Here is a 15,994-nt window from a genome sequence, read left to right as displayed (position 1 = left end):
ATCATAAAGCTTTTCTTCATACTTTTTAATGAAGGTCTGAGCAAGAGGTGGTGCTGTCAGCAGGCTCAGAGTGGCTTGAGCTCCAATCAGGATCATTCATTAAGGCTGTTCAACAAAATAATGTTGAAGTAGTCCACACTGTTTACAGCTCCAATAATATCAGGATCCTTAAACTGATTGTAGGCCAAGATGGTACCCATTTAAACAAGATTATTCTTCAAAAATGAGGAACAAGTTGGGTTTAATGGCACAGGCCTGCAAACTCAGATACTGTGGAGTTTGACTCAGGATAACAAGGCCAACATTTGGCAAAATCATGGAACAAGCTCAAGACCAGCCTGAACTACATAGGGAGTCTCTACCTCAAAATATCCAAAATATAAAGGAGTGAAATGGAGTTCAATGGTAGAGTACTTCTCAGTACATGTGAAACTGGATTCAATCCCCAGCACTATCAAAAAAGAAAAGCAAACAAAAACTCCAAAATCCAAAGAAACAAAAAGCATTTCATGTCTCTTGGGACTTGTGAAATTCATGTTGACCAGACCATAAATCTTTGATGGCCATGAAGCCCCTGAACCATCCACTCACCTTTCTACCCTTCTACCCATCCATATTGCCATGGATCATGGAGAAACGACAGCAAGCAGAAAGAGAGCAAGAACCAGAGGATGAAGGAGTTAACTGTAAATTGAATTACCTAAGAATGTCAGAAGCTATTTTCATGAAGACTCAGCATCATGACCACCTAAACATGTGCTAGAGGAGGACAACAGCAGGCATGTTAATGAGAATGGGAGAAAGCCTCAAACCTACACAAAAAGTGTAGACAGCTAAGGAATGCTGAGACCAAAAAAATACTCTTTCTCAGAAAAAAAACACACCAATTGATTGATTATCCAGTACCAAATCGTCCTCTCTGAAAACATTCATGAAAATAATATTTTATGGACTAGGCAGGTTATATTTGAAAAAGAACAAGAAATGATACGTGGGAAGGCTTGAAGGGAGAAAGGGGAGGGGGAAGTGTTATAATTTAATCTCGGAGAGGAAAAGAAAAATGATGTTTTGAAAGAAAAGATATAGAGGGACTGAATGTTTTCTGGAGCCTGGAGCAAGAAGTCAAGTTCATTCCCTGTCAAGCCTTCAATGTCTAAACAACGCAACAACTCAACACAAACAACAAGACATGGGCACGTTGAAAGGGAAAAGCAGAAAGTCCTTTCTCACAGATGGAGTGCCTCTCTTCTCAGAAACCTGCATAAATATTAGGAGAGTTAATAAATGAGTTTAACACCACTGCCGAATGCCAGCAAAACAAAAGATAATTGGATTATACCACACTGGCAATTAGTAATTATAAATTAGAGTGATAAAAACTCTATTTACTTCAAAATTAAATATAAATATGGCCAAATGAGTACAGAATCTTTTAGCTTTATTTTCTTTTCAAGTCAGTGAAGATGTCTGAAATTCGGAACATATTTTAATGAAAACACTTTTTCACCATCTTCATATAACGATTTACAGTTTTGTAGTCTACAGCTACTATGGTGTCAGGGGAGAACTGCTTCTTGCTCCTTGGGTTTTAGGTTTCTTTGCTCTTCCAAATGTGCTGTGCTCCATAGACATCTCAGTGAGGAGTCCTTCTGGCAGCTTCAGGGGCTGATCCCATGTCTACTTACTCTCGGGTTCCCGCTGGCCAGGGTGTCTGTGAACTTCAGGGCTATGGGCTGCTTCCCATCCATGATTCTTTGCTGCACCTTGTTAGTATTGTTTTGCACTTTTTATTCTGGAAGCACTGGTGAAGGGACTCACTGAATTTGTTATTGCCTAAAGCTGAAGGTTAAAATATTTATCTACATTTTTTTAGTTAAAAATGGCTGTACATAGAAGGGACTTTTTTTAATTTTATTTTATTAAAAATTTCCATCTCCTCCCCTCCTCCCACTTCCCTCCCCTCCTCTCCACCCATACCCCCACTCCCTCCCTCTCCAGGCCAAAGAGCAGTCAGGGTTTCCTACACTATGGGAAGTTCAAGGTCCTCCCAACTCCCCCCAGGTCCAGGAAGGTGAGCATCCAAACTGACAAGGCTCACACAGAGCCTTGTCATAATTACGCACTTCTTGAGACAGCCTGAGACTCTAAACCCATGCTGATGTCTGGAGGAGCAATTTCCCATAGAACCTATAAAAGAAGGTGGGCTAAACTCTTGATTTCTCACTTATATATGGCTTAAGATAATCACTGAAGGGACAGCTTTAATCCCAGCACTCAGAAGGCAGAGGCAGGTGGTTCTCTGAGTTTGAGGCCAGCCTGGTCTGCAGAGCAAGTTCCAGGGCAGCCAGGGCTAAACCGGGAACCCCACGATAATATTATTCATTAGATATATGATATTATTTAAAATATTTTTCTGTCACTGGATTTCAATATTTACTCATTCCTCTACAGGGAATGAAAATGTTAATTCCCTTCTCTAACTCATTTGTACCTCTCAGTTTTGTATTTTTTTATGTATGAATGCATATATATTTTATTCCCTTCCCTTTACTATTATTGCTATGAAAAGTGAAGCTAGTTGTCCAAAATGCTGCATTTGTGTCTATTTTCATAATGCTTTTGAGTTAGAAGAAATACAGAAGCCCAAATTCCCAACACTTAGAATCTACGAGTATTAGCAATAATGCAATGGCATTTCCTGCTCTTCTTCACATCTCTGTTGCATTGTTCAGAAGACCCATCTCATTGCATCATTTAAAATTTCTGAACCATTTTCTTTTGTTCTGAATTTGTTGTTTCTGAAGAAGACTTTGCAATGGCATTGATCTTCTTGTAGCAAAAGATAATCACAATCACTTCACCTAAAGGGCTCTCACTCAAGATACCTGTAAAATGCATGACTGCCCAGCATACAGTCCTCTAACCAATCATGGAGACTCAGCCAGACACATTTCTACTGCTATCAAAGTTGAATGGTGTATTGAAATCCAAAATTAGATGCTAAAGTTTACTAAGAATGGTTCCTTTAAAACTTATAAATAGTTGCATATGTGATTTTGTTTATTTTTTTAAGATTTTAATTGGAAGAAGTAGGTTACACTTTTCAAGAATCTCTTGTGACAATCCCTATGCTAGCCTGAAGAGTGTGGATATTTGAGACTGTGGCTTTGAAGTTATTATGTGGCTCAGGCTGGCTTTAAACTTATGATTCACTTTCCTCAGCTGCTCAAGTGTTGGAATTGCAGGCTGGCAAAATATGCTTATCAACTTTAGGACATGGACAAGGTGAACTATATAGCAGAGAGTGAAAGTCTTACTGGCACAAATTTAGAGTACAAAGAAATTATTTTAAAGATAGCCCTTTCCTTAATGTATTTTTGACATAAGTATCTTCCCATAACCAATGTGACTTCAGCTCATTAAATTTTAAAATTAATATATCCTGGACAGAATGTTCTTCTAAATAAAAATGACAAGAGCTAGGTCCAGGACAGGCTCTAAAAAAGCTGCAGAGAAACCCTGTCTTGAAAAACCAAAAAAAAAAAATGACCATAGATAATATTGAATTGTTTCCAAATTCTAAATTAAATAAAAATTTTATCTTCTGTTTCTAATTCCAGTTCAGCTATGGGAGTAAGAGATTTGTTCCCCACATTTTCTCTGCCCTTCACTTCTCCAAGACAGCAAATCCTAAGGAAACTACTTGAGGTATTCTGGCCTAAAATTATGTGAAATAAAAATCACTTGACATTTCTGAAGCATCCTAAAGGCTTCCATTCAGCAGGTGTCACTTCTTTCTCCTTTCACTTTCTGAGGACAATGACTTTGGGATTTTCTGACTTTAAAGCCCATCTTAAGATGTTACCAGATTCTCCCATACCTCTGTCTGTGCCTTTGTGCCAGGACTTTACAGCAATCATCCAATCAATGAAAAAATGCTGTTAGAAAATCAAGAGTTGAAGAACTAAGGGACAGAAATTAATGAATAAAGACCAGAGCTCAGATTATGTGTGGTTTCCACCTCGTTTCCTCACTTACCCATTTTTAAATTCATTTTCTTAAACACTTTCAATTACATTTATCTCAAGCTTTTCCTGGGGTGGAGTGGACATTGTGTGTGAAGTGACAGAGTTGCCCCAGGACATCTACCAATGGCCACTAGTTTATGTACATAGTAAAAAGGAATGCGTTTCAACATTCAGAAGCTTTTGTTATTGTTCCTTATGTTTTTGCTGTAAAATCTATTTGACTTCATTAGAGGTTTGGTCTCCTATTGAAGATTTCTTTCTCTTTACAGAGGCTAGTTCTGTGTGATCTTCCATCTCTTCTGCCTTTGTGAATTTAAAGGTGTTTGTGTTTATGAACCACGGAAAAATTGAAAATTAAAGTGCATATCTTTAATGTGTTTACTTCATATCTAGTCTTTGTTCATCCTTTGAATTAAAGAATGAGAACTTTGTTTCTTTTGATTTGTATATACTGATGTTCCTTCATTCTAATCTAATATTACATTCTTGGAGCTTTGTTTCAGGCTCACATCCTTACGTCATCACATGCTGTTGTTTTCAGTTTGCTTGATGGCAACTGATTAGGTACTCACTAACTTCCCTTTGTATATTTTTATAACATTTTTCATCCTCTTCTCATTCTAAATCTTTTCCAAATTCTATCTTATAGGCATTTAACTTCAATGTTCTTATTTCTAACTTTTACATGATTATTTTTATTTATGTGCACAAGTAAGTTAATATAATACTGACTTATGTATTTCTGTTTTAAATTACATACTTCCTTGGGACATATTTCATTCTGCTTTAGATTTCTTTTTCCATGAAATAGAATGGTTATAATAATATTTTGGACAAATATATAAGTTTCTGTATGTACACCTAGTTCAAACTTCCCTCGCTTATGTATAGTAGTTCACCTTAGGTATGCACTACATTTTCTTTATCAGTTCTTCAAGAATGACTACCAAGTTGGCTTCTAGTCTTTGATATAAGTGGTGTTTCTTTGAACAATGTATGAGAACTTTTCTAAAGTATAAATACACAGTCCAAAATTTCTAGGTTCTGGGGAATATGCATACCAAATTCACTAATTACTATTATTTTTCCCTAAGATGACTGCACAAATTCCATTTACATCAGCTGTGATCACATGTCAATATTAGTAATTATCTGTTTATGAAGCACTAAGATTCTCATTTTCATTATTCCAACTGAGAAGCTTTAATTTTGATATCAAATCTAGGAAAATGCTCATGTGATTATAAGCAAAAATGTGGAGGGAATATCTGTCTTGTGTAAGTCATCCTGTGGAGCCATTTTTTCCTGCCTGGGGTTCAAACTGTTGTGTGTAAGCTTACCCTCTGGAGATTTTCTTTGGGTAAAAATCCCTTTCAGCTGGAACTTTATGCTTGTTTCTTTTGCTCTGTTCTATATTTCAGACAGTGTCTCACTACATGGCCTCGACTGGCCTTTAACTCTCAATTCTCCAGTTTCAGCCTCCCTCCTGCTGGGATGACAAGCCCCCAACACCATTCATACATTTTTAAAATTTTTATTACAGTCAAAAGTTTGAAAATGTATAGCCAGTCTTAACTTTCTCACTATCATGTAAAATTCTGAAAACCAATTGGGTTTAAAATTATATACTATGTCATGTAAATACTTGATGTGGGAGGGTCTTCTGTTTTAATAAAGAAACTGCCTTGGCCAACCCTTAGGTGGGTGGAGTAGACAGAACAGGAAGAAGGAAGTGAGGTAGATTGCTCAGTCAGATGCCACGCCTCTCTTAAGTTAGTCAGACCGCTGTGCCTCTCCTCAGAGAGATGCCAGATGCGATGAAGCCAGCCATCAGGTCAGACATGCTGAATCTTTCCAGGTAAGACACCATTTGTGGTGTTACACAGATTATTAGATATGGGTTAGTAAAGATGTGAGTAATAGGTCAGGCAGTGTTTAAAAGAATACAATTTGTGTGTTGTTATTTCGGGGCACAGGATAGCCAGGAGGCCAGGAGTAGGGCCAGGAGCAGGGCCAGGAAGCCGGCCCACAGCTCCACACTACAAATACTGATATAAAAACTGGTTGGGTTTCTTTTGTTTGTTTTTATTTTTAACAGAGGTTGTAAAACATTGTTGAACCCTTTATTGGGTCTTTTTTTTTATCAGTTTTTGCTTCCAAATTTCATAATATCTTGAATAGTAAATCTCCTTTTAGGAATGTTTACAGTGGCTAGATAAATGGTTCCTCTTAATGCTCTTTTCAAAGACCTGAGTTTAGTTCCCAGTGCACACTGTAGGTAGTTAACAGCTACCTTGAAATCTGCCCCAAGATCTTCTGCATGATGATTTGTGTTTCCTACACCCCAGAATCTCCTGCAAGTTGGGCTCAGTATAGTAGGAAACACTTTTAAAAAGTAAAACTTACTGTAGCAAAATTACAAAGATAATTTTCTGTGAATTTCATCAATTTGTAGCCTATTTATTCTTCCTTCGATATGCCTTTAATACATGAGCAACATACTAGTGTCTAAGGAGGTATCTAAGTGAATGGAAAGAATGCACCTTCAAAATAACTGACATTAGAGTTGATAACAGGAAAGAAAACAGGTGTTTAATGAAGTCAAAACATGAAGAAGGAATTTTCCATGTCTTTAACAATTTGTCACAGGAAAGAATTAGGATTATTTACAATAACTTATTCAGCATTGCACACATCCTACCTAAATGGTAATTAGTTTCATAATAAAGTGCACATAATAATTTCAAATTAAAAGTCATAATAAAAATGCACACAAGAAACTGCAATGTTCATTCTCTTGCCAACTTGAGCATCAACATATTTGTATTTATCTATCTTTTGCTCACTGAATTAACAGCAGTTAGGAGACTGATTATTTAGCGGGTTATGTAAAATATTTTATTACATAAAAAGCACACATATTATTGTATAAATGTGCATTTTCTTTTCAAAAACATTTAAAATATTTACATATACCTTTTAAATTTCCTCAGTTTATTTGTGAGATATGAGTTTTTATATGACTGTATGAAGCATTGTCTTCATGAAATGTTAATTTTTATTAGATTTTTTGTTGTTTTATTTTAAGCATTTTATTTTATATATTTTATTCTTTCATTAAATAAAATTGTCAAAAAATTAATCAAAATTGATCCCCGCAACCACATAGAACTCTGAAACACAGGGTACAAATTCACAGAGAAGACCAAAAGGTTAGTGACCATCCACCTGGCCGGACACCCCACTGTCTAGGCCCTCCATACTAGGGGAGGGTAAAACCGTGTGCCCACCCCACCTGCCTCAGTTTCTCTAGCCAGCTATCAGGCAAGCTTCCTACAGGTAGGTTGCTACAATGCCCCACCCCATTAATGGACCTCGCATGCTACAAGTATCACTTTGACCCCAAACATTTCTATCACCCACAACCTCAGAGGAACTCTGAACAACAAGCTACAATTACACAGAAAGGTCCAAGAGAGGAACCATGAAGGAAGGTCATAACTTCACAGTGTGGACCAAGAGAGTAGGCCAAGAGAATTGGCCAAGAGATACCTCAGTGGCTTCCTGAGACATAAACAGGGACAAGAATAGTTCCCAAAGATATACAGCTTTTGCAAGGATTAGAACAAGAGGCAAAGGTACTGTGGCAACCACCTGGAGGAAGAGATGGATAGGTACCAATGAAAGAATTCATTCAAAAACTTAAAAAGCAACATGGTAACACTAGAACCCAGTGGTCATAAAACAGGAAGACTTAATCATCCAAACCCAGAAAAAGCTGAAAAAAAACAATTTTAAACATAACTTTTTTATTTTTTTATTATTAGTATTATTAAAAATTTCCGCCTCCTCCCCACCTCCCGTTTCCCTCCCCCTCCCTCCACTCCCCTCCCCTTCCCTCTACAGTCCAAGGAGCTGTCAGTGTTCTCTGCCCTGCAGGACGTCCAAGGTCTTCCCCCCTCCATCCAGGTCCAGGAAGGTGCACATCTAAACAGACTAGGCTTCCCCAAAGCCAGTACATGCAGTAGGATCAAAACCCAGTGCCATTGTCCTTGGCTTCTCAGTCAGCCCTCGTTGTCCACCACATTCAGAGAGTCCTGTTTGATCCCATGCTTTTTCAGTACCAGTTGAGCTGGCCTTGGTGAGGTCCCATTAGACCTGCCCCACAGTCTCAGTGGGTGGGCGCACTCCTCTCGGTGTTGACTTCCTTGCTCATGTTCTCCCCCATTTAGTTCCTCATTTGGGCCTTGGGAAGCTCAGTACTGCGCTCTAATGTGGGTTTCTGTCTCTATCTCCATCCATCGCCAGATGAAGTTTCTATGGTGATATGCAGGATATTCATCAGTATGGCTAAAAGAAAGGGCCATTTCAGGCTCCCTCTCCTCAACTGTCCAAGGAACTAGCTGGGGACATCTTCATGGATACCTGGGAACCCCTCTAGAGTAAAGTCTCTTGTTAAACCTAAAATGGCTTTATGAGGATGTGTTGGGGCAGCTGGCCCAATCCCTGTGTTCAGGGGCGTGGCTGCTCCAGCGGGGAGCATGCCCCTTAAATAGGATTGGGGAACCGGAAGGTGCCCCGTTCGTTTGCCCTGCGCTCACCTTCGGCTCCGCTGGACCCTTGGTTCTGTAAGTTCCCTTATCTCCCTTTGTATTAAAATTGAATAATTATAAAAGGACTATTTTTGGTTATTTCCAATCTTCGCCGCATCAAGGATGATGGAGGGAAAATGAAAATTTTCATTTAGAGAAATGGAGGAAAATACAAACAAAAAATTTGAAGAAATCAATAAATCTCTCAAAGAAAAACAAGAAAACCATAATAAAATAAACAGGTGACTCCTTTCTCACCAATGGACAGGTCAATCAGACAGAAACTTAACAGAGAATTGAAAGGCTTAATGGACGTAATGAACCAAATGGACTTAACAGACATCTATAGAACATTCCACCCAAATAGAAAAGAATATACCTTCTTCTCTGCGGCTCATGGAACCTTTTCGAAAATTGACCACATACTCGGTAACAAAGCAAACTTCCACAGTTACAAAAAAATATTAGTAACCACCTGTGTCTGGTCGGATCACCACGGATTAAAATTAGAATTCAACAACAATGCTACCTCCCAGAAAGCCTATAAACACATGGAAACTGAACAGTCAACTACTGAACCACAGCTGGGTCAAGGAAGAAATAAAGAAAGAAATTAAAGTCTTTCTTGAATTTAATGAACATAAAAACACAACATACTCAAACCTATGGGACACAATGCAGTGCTAAGAGGAAAGTTCATAGCACTAAGTGCCCACTTAAAGAAAATGGAGAAAGCACTCATTGGAGATTTAACAGCACACATGAAAGCTCTAGAAAAAAAAGTAGAATCACATAGGAGGAGTAGAAGATTGGAAATAATCAAACTGAGGCCAGAAATCAACAAAATAAAAACACAGAAAACCATCCAAAGAATCAATGAAACTAAAAGCTGGTTCTTGGAGAAAATCAACAAGATTGAGAAACCCCTTTCCAAACAAATCAAACGGCAGAGAGAAAACAAGCAAATTAATAAGATCAGAAATGAAAAGGGGGACATAACCACAGACAAAGAGGAAATTCAGAGAATCATTAGATCTTACTACAAAAGCCTGTATGCAACAAAATTGGAAAATGTGAAAGAAATGGACATTTTTTTAGATAAGTACCATATACCAAAGATAAACCAGGACCAGATGAACAATCTAAATAGTCCTGTTAGTCGCAAAGAATTAGAAAATCTTGATTCTTTGGGGTGAGTGAGGAGTGAGTGCACGAACCAAGGCAGCTGCCCGGAGAGGGACCACCAACATTCCCCAACCCCCCCCACCCCTGCCACCCGCACACTTCCTCCTCTTCCTGCAGGGGTTATTCTCCCCGGATACTGCCTCTCTCTTCCTGTCCCTTCCCAGCTTGCACCCAGAATCCCCCCCCCCCCTCATCCTCCCGTCTTTGGAGATACAAAATCCCACAGCTCAGCCTGTTTGGGCGCCGGGGACCTGGAATTGAGTGCACCCAGGCTGGTGGGAGGTCCCCTCCTTCATTAGACTGCCTGAGGCAAGGTAGGCCCTTTGTCAGTGAGCTGTTTGGCCTGCAAGGAGACCTGACAGTCTGCCAGAGGATCCATCATTCATTGGGGTAAGTGAATTTAATTCATTGGGTGAATTGAACTTCTAAAAGAAGACCCAAAGGGGATTATTCAGAGGAACAAATGGGCAGACGCCAATGTAAGAATTCCTCCAACAATTTGAAAAACAACATGAAAGCACCAGAACCCAACGAACTTATAACAGGAGGACTTGAACACACTAATCAAGAAGAAGTAGAAAAAAATTGACTTTATGAAAGTAATAGAGTCCCTTAAAGAGGAGGTGAAAAACTCCCTTAAGGAAATGGACGAGAAGAATAACAAAAAGTTTGAAGAATTGAGTAATTCCGTAAATGATATCCTAGGAAACCAAGAAAAAACAATCAAACAGATAATGGAAACAGTGCAAGACTTGAAAACTGAAATGGAGGCAAGGAAGAAAACACAACCCGAGGGCCAACTGGATTTGGAAAATCTATGTAAACGAACAAAGACTACAGAAACAAGCATAACCAACAGAATACAAGAGATAGAAGAAAGAATCTCAGATTCTGAAGATACCATAGAGAAAATAAATGCACTGATTAAAGAAAACAGCAAATCCAACAAATTCTCATCACAAAACATTCAGGAAATCTGGGACACAATAAAAAGACCAAACCTAAGAATAATAGGTGTAGAAGAAGGAGAAGAAATACAGCTCAATGGTTCAGAAAATATATTTAATAAAATTATAGAAGAAAACTTCCCAAACCTAAAAAAAATAGATATTCCTATTGAGGTTCAAGAACCTTACAGAACACCAAATAGACTGGATCAAAAAAAAAATCCCCTAGCCATATTATAATCAAAACACAAAACATACAGAATAAAGAAAGAATATTAAGAGCTGCAAATGAAAAAGGTCAAGTAACATATAAAGGTAAACCTATCAGACTAACACCTGACTTCTCTATGGAAACCATGAAAGCCAGAAGGTCCTGGATAGATGTTTTGCAGAAACTAAGAGACCATGGATGCAAGCCCAGATTACTATACCCAGCCAAGCTTTCATTCACTATAAATGGAGAAAACAAAATATTCCAGGATAAAAACAAATTTAAACAATACATAGCCACAAATCCAGCCTTACAGAAAGTAATAGAAGGAAATTCACAAACAAAGGAGTCCAGCATTTTCCAAAATAACTCAGACATCTAGCGACCCTTCACCAGCACATCGCAAAGAAAGGAAACACACAATCTCTACTACCAAATAAAAAATGACAACTGGAGTTAACATCCACTGGTCATTAATATCACTTAATATCAATGGACTCAATTCACCTATAAAAAGGCACAGGCTAAGAGATTGGATACGAAAACAGGATCCAACATTCTGCTGTTTACAAGAAACACACCTCAACCACAAAGACAGACATCTACTCAGAGTAAAGGGTTGGGAAAAGGTTTATCAAGCAAATGGACCTAAGAAACAAGCCGGTGTGGCCATACTAATTTCTAACAAAGTTGACTTCAAACTAAAATCAATCAGAAGAGATGGAAAGGAACACTTTCTACTCATTACAGGAAAAATCCATCAGAATGAAGTCTCAATCCTGAATATCTATGCCCCTAATACAAAAGCACCCACTTATATAAAAGAAACATTACTAGAACTCAAGACAGCCATCAAACCAAACACACTGATAGTGGGAGACTTCAACACTCCTCTTTCACCAATGGACAGGTCAATTCGACAGAAACCTAACAGAGAATTAAGAGACTTAATAGAGGTAATGAACCAAATGGACTTAACAGACATCTATAGAACATTCCACCCAAACAGGAAAGAATATACCTTCTTCTCTGCGGCTCATGGAACCTTTTCGAAAATTGACCACATACTCGGTAACAAAGCAAACTTCCACAGTTACAAAAACATATTAGTAACCACCTGCATCTTATCGGATCACCATGGATTAAAATTAGAATTCAACAACAATGCTACCACCAGAAAGCCTACAAACTCATGGAAACTGAACAGTCAACTACTGAACCACAGCTGGGTCAAGGAAGAAATAAAGAAAGAAATTAAAGTCTTTCTTGAATTTAATGAAAATAAAGACACAACATACTCAAACTTATGGGACACTATGAAAGCAGTGCTAAGAGGAAAATTCATAGCACTAAGTGACCACTTAAAAAAAATGGAGAAAGCACACATTGGAGACTTAACAGCACACCTCAAAGCTTTAGAAAAGAAAGAAGCAGACTCACCTAGGAGGAGAAGAAGACTGGAAATTATCAAACTGAGGGCAGAAATCAATCAAAAGAAATCCAAAGAAACACAGAAAACAATCCAAAGAATCAATGAAACAAAAAGCTGGTTCTTGGAGAAAATCAACAAGATTGACAAAAACGTAGCCAAACTAATCAAACGGCAGAGAGAGAACACACAAATTAATAAGATCAGAAATGAAAAAGGGGACATAACCACAGACACTGAAGAAATTAAAAGAATCATTAGATCTTACTACAAAAGCCTGTATGCCACAAAATTGGAAAATGTAAAAGAAATGGACACTTTTTTAGATAAGTACCATATACCAAAGTTAAACCAGGACCAGGTAAATGCTCTAAATAGTCTTGTTAGTCGCCAAGAATTGGAAACTGTTGTCAGAAACCTTCCTACCAAAAAGAGCCCAGGACCTGATGGGTTCAATGCAGAATTCTACCAGAACTTCCAAGAAGACCTAATACCTATACTCCTTAAGGTATTTCATAATATAGAAACAGAACAGTCATTGCCAAATTCCTTTTATGAAGCTACAATTACCCTGATACCTAAACCACACAAAGACTTAACCAAGAAAGAGTATTACAGGCCAATCTCACTCATGAACATCGATGCAAAAATTCTCAATAAAATACTGGCAAACAGAATCCAAGAACACACTAGAAAAATTATCCACTATGATCAAGTAGGCTTCATCCCAGAGATGCAGGGCTGGTTCAACATACGAAATTCTATCAATGTAATCCATCATATAAATAAACTAAAAGAAAAAAAAACATATGATCATCTCATTAGATGCAGAAAAAACATTTGACAAAATTCAGCACCCCTTTATGATAAAGGTCTTGGAGAGATTAGGGATACAGGGGTCATTCCTAAATATAATAAAGGCTATTTACAGCAAGCTGACAGCTAACATCAAATTAAATGGAAAGAAACTCAAGGCCATCCCACTAAATACAGGAATGCGACAAGGCTGTCCACTCTCTATTTATCTTTTCAATATAGTGCTTGAAGTTCTAGCAATAGCAATAAGACAAAACAAGGGGATCAAGGGAATTCGAATTGGAAAGGAAGAAGTTAAACTTTCGTTATTTGCAGATGATATGATAGTGTACATAAGCGACCCGAAAAACTCCACCAAAGAACTCCTACAGCTGATAAACTCCTTTAGTATTGTGGCAGGTTACAAGATCAACTCCAAAAAATGAGTCGCCCTCCTATATACAAAGGATAAGGAAGCAGAGAAAGAAATCAGAGAAGCTTCACCTTTCACGATAGCCACAAATAGCATAAAATATCTTGGGGTAACTCTAACCAAGGAAGTGAAAGACCTATTTGACAAGAACTTTAAGTCTTTGAAGAAAGAAATTGAAGAGGATACCAGAAAATGGAAGGATCTCCCTTGCTCTTGGATTGGGAGGATCAACATAGTAAAAATGGCAATACTACCAAAGGCAATCTATAGATTTAATGCAATCCCCTTGAAGATCCCATCAAAATTCTTCACAGATCTTGAGAGGACAATAATCAACTTTATATGGAAGAACAAGAAACCCAGGATAGCCAAAACAATCTTATACAATAAAGGAACTTCTGGAGGCATTACCATCCCTGACTTCAAACTCTATTACAGAGTTATAGTATTGAAAACAGCTTAGTATTTGCATAAAAATAGAGAAGTTGACCAATGGAATCGAATAGAAGACCCAGATCTTAACCCACAAACCTATGAACACCTGATTTTCGATAAAGGAGCTAAAAGGACACAATGGAAGAAAGAAAGCATCTTCAACAAATGGTGCTGGCATAACTGGATGTCAACCTGCAGAAGAATGAAAGTAGATCCGTGTCTATCACCATGCACAAAACTCAAGTCCAAATGTATTAAAGACCTCAATATCAATCTGAACACACTGAACCTGTTAGAGAAAAAAGTGGGAAGTAATCTACAACATTTGGGCACAGGAAACCGCTTCCTACGTATAGTCCCTGCAGCACAGACATTAAGGGCAACATTGAATAAATGGGACCTCCTGAAGCTGAGCAGCTTCTGTAAAGCAAAGGACACTGTCACTAAAACACAAAGGCAGCCTACTGACTGGGAAAAGGTCTTCACCAACCCTGTAACTGACAAAGGTCTGATCTCCAAAATATATAAGGAACTCAAGAGACTAGACTTTAAAATGCTAATGAACCCAATTAAAAAATGGGGCACTGAACTGAACAGAGAATACTCAACAGAAAATGTTCAAATGGCCAAGAGACACTTAAGGGCATGCTCAACCTCCTTAGCAATCAGGGAAATGCAAATCAAAACAACGTTGAGATACCATCTTATACCTGTCAGAATGGCTAAAATCAAAAACACCAATGATAGCCTTTGCTGGAGAGGATGTGGAGTAAGGGGTACACTCATCTATTGCTGGTGGAAATGCAAACTTGTGCAACCACTTTGGAAAGCAGTGTGGAGGTTTCTCAGGAAATTTGGGATCCACCTACCTCAGGACCCAGCAATCCCACTCTTGGGAATTTACCCAAGAGATGCCCAATCATATTACAAAAGCATCTGTTCAACTATGTTTATAGCAGCATTATTTGTAATAGCCAGAACGTGGAAACAACCTAGATGCCCTTCAGTGGAAGAATGGATGAAGAAAGTGTGGAATATATACATATTAGAGTACTAATCGGCAGTAAAAAATAATGACATCTTGAATTTTGCATGCAAATGGAAGGAAATAGAAAACACCATCCTGAGTGAGGTAAGCCAGGCCCAAAAAGATGAACATGGGATGTACTCACTCATAATTGGGTTCTAGCCATAAATAAAGGACATCGAGCCTATAATTCGTAAAAAATCCTAGAGAAGCTATATAAGAAGGTGAACCCAAAGAAAAACATATAGTTATCCTCCTGGATACTGGAAGTAGACAAGATTGCCGGACAAAAAAAAATGGGAACTTGGTGGTGGGGTGGAATGGGGGGAGGGGTGAAGGGGCGAGAAAAGTGTGAAGTGGAGGATGGGAAGAGTTTGGGGGAATAGGATGGTTGGGATATAGGAAGGGTGGATATGTGAACAAGGAATTATATATCTTACTTAATGGAGCCATTCTAGGGTTGGCAGAGACTTGACTCTAGAGGGGTTCCCAGGTGTCCAGGAAGATGCCCCCAGCTAGGTCCTTGGGCAGCTGAGGAGAGGGTGCCAGAAATGTCCAGATCCTATTGCCATACTCATGAATATCTTGCATATCACCATAGAACCTTCACCTGGCATTGGATGGAGAAAATGACAGAGCCCCACATAGGAGCACCTGACTGAGCTCCCAAGGTCCTGATGAGGAGCAAAAGGAAGGAGATCATGAGCAAGGAAGTCAGGACCGTGAGGAGTGAGTTTACCCATTGAGACGGTGGGACAGATCTAACGGGAGACCACAAAGTCCAGTTGGAATGGGACTGATGGAACAGGGGACCAAACCGGACTCTCTGAATGTCGCTGACGGTGGAGGAGGACTGAGAAACCAAGGACAAAGGCAATGAACGTGAACTCTACAGCATGGACGGGCTCACTG

This window comes from Arvicola amphibius, chromosome 2 (genome assembly GCF_903992535.2).
Source record: "Arvicola amphibius chromosome 2, mArvAmp1.2, whole genome shotgun sequence".
Taxonomy (NCBI): Eukaryota; Metazoa; Chordata; class Mammalia; order Rodentia; family Cricetidae; genus Arvicola; species Arvicola amphibius.
Note: the sequence above shows the minus strand (reverse complement) of the source record.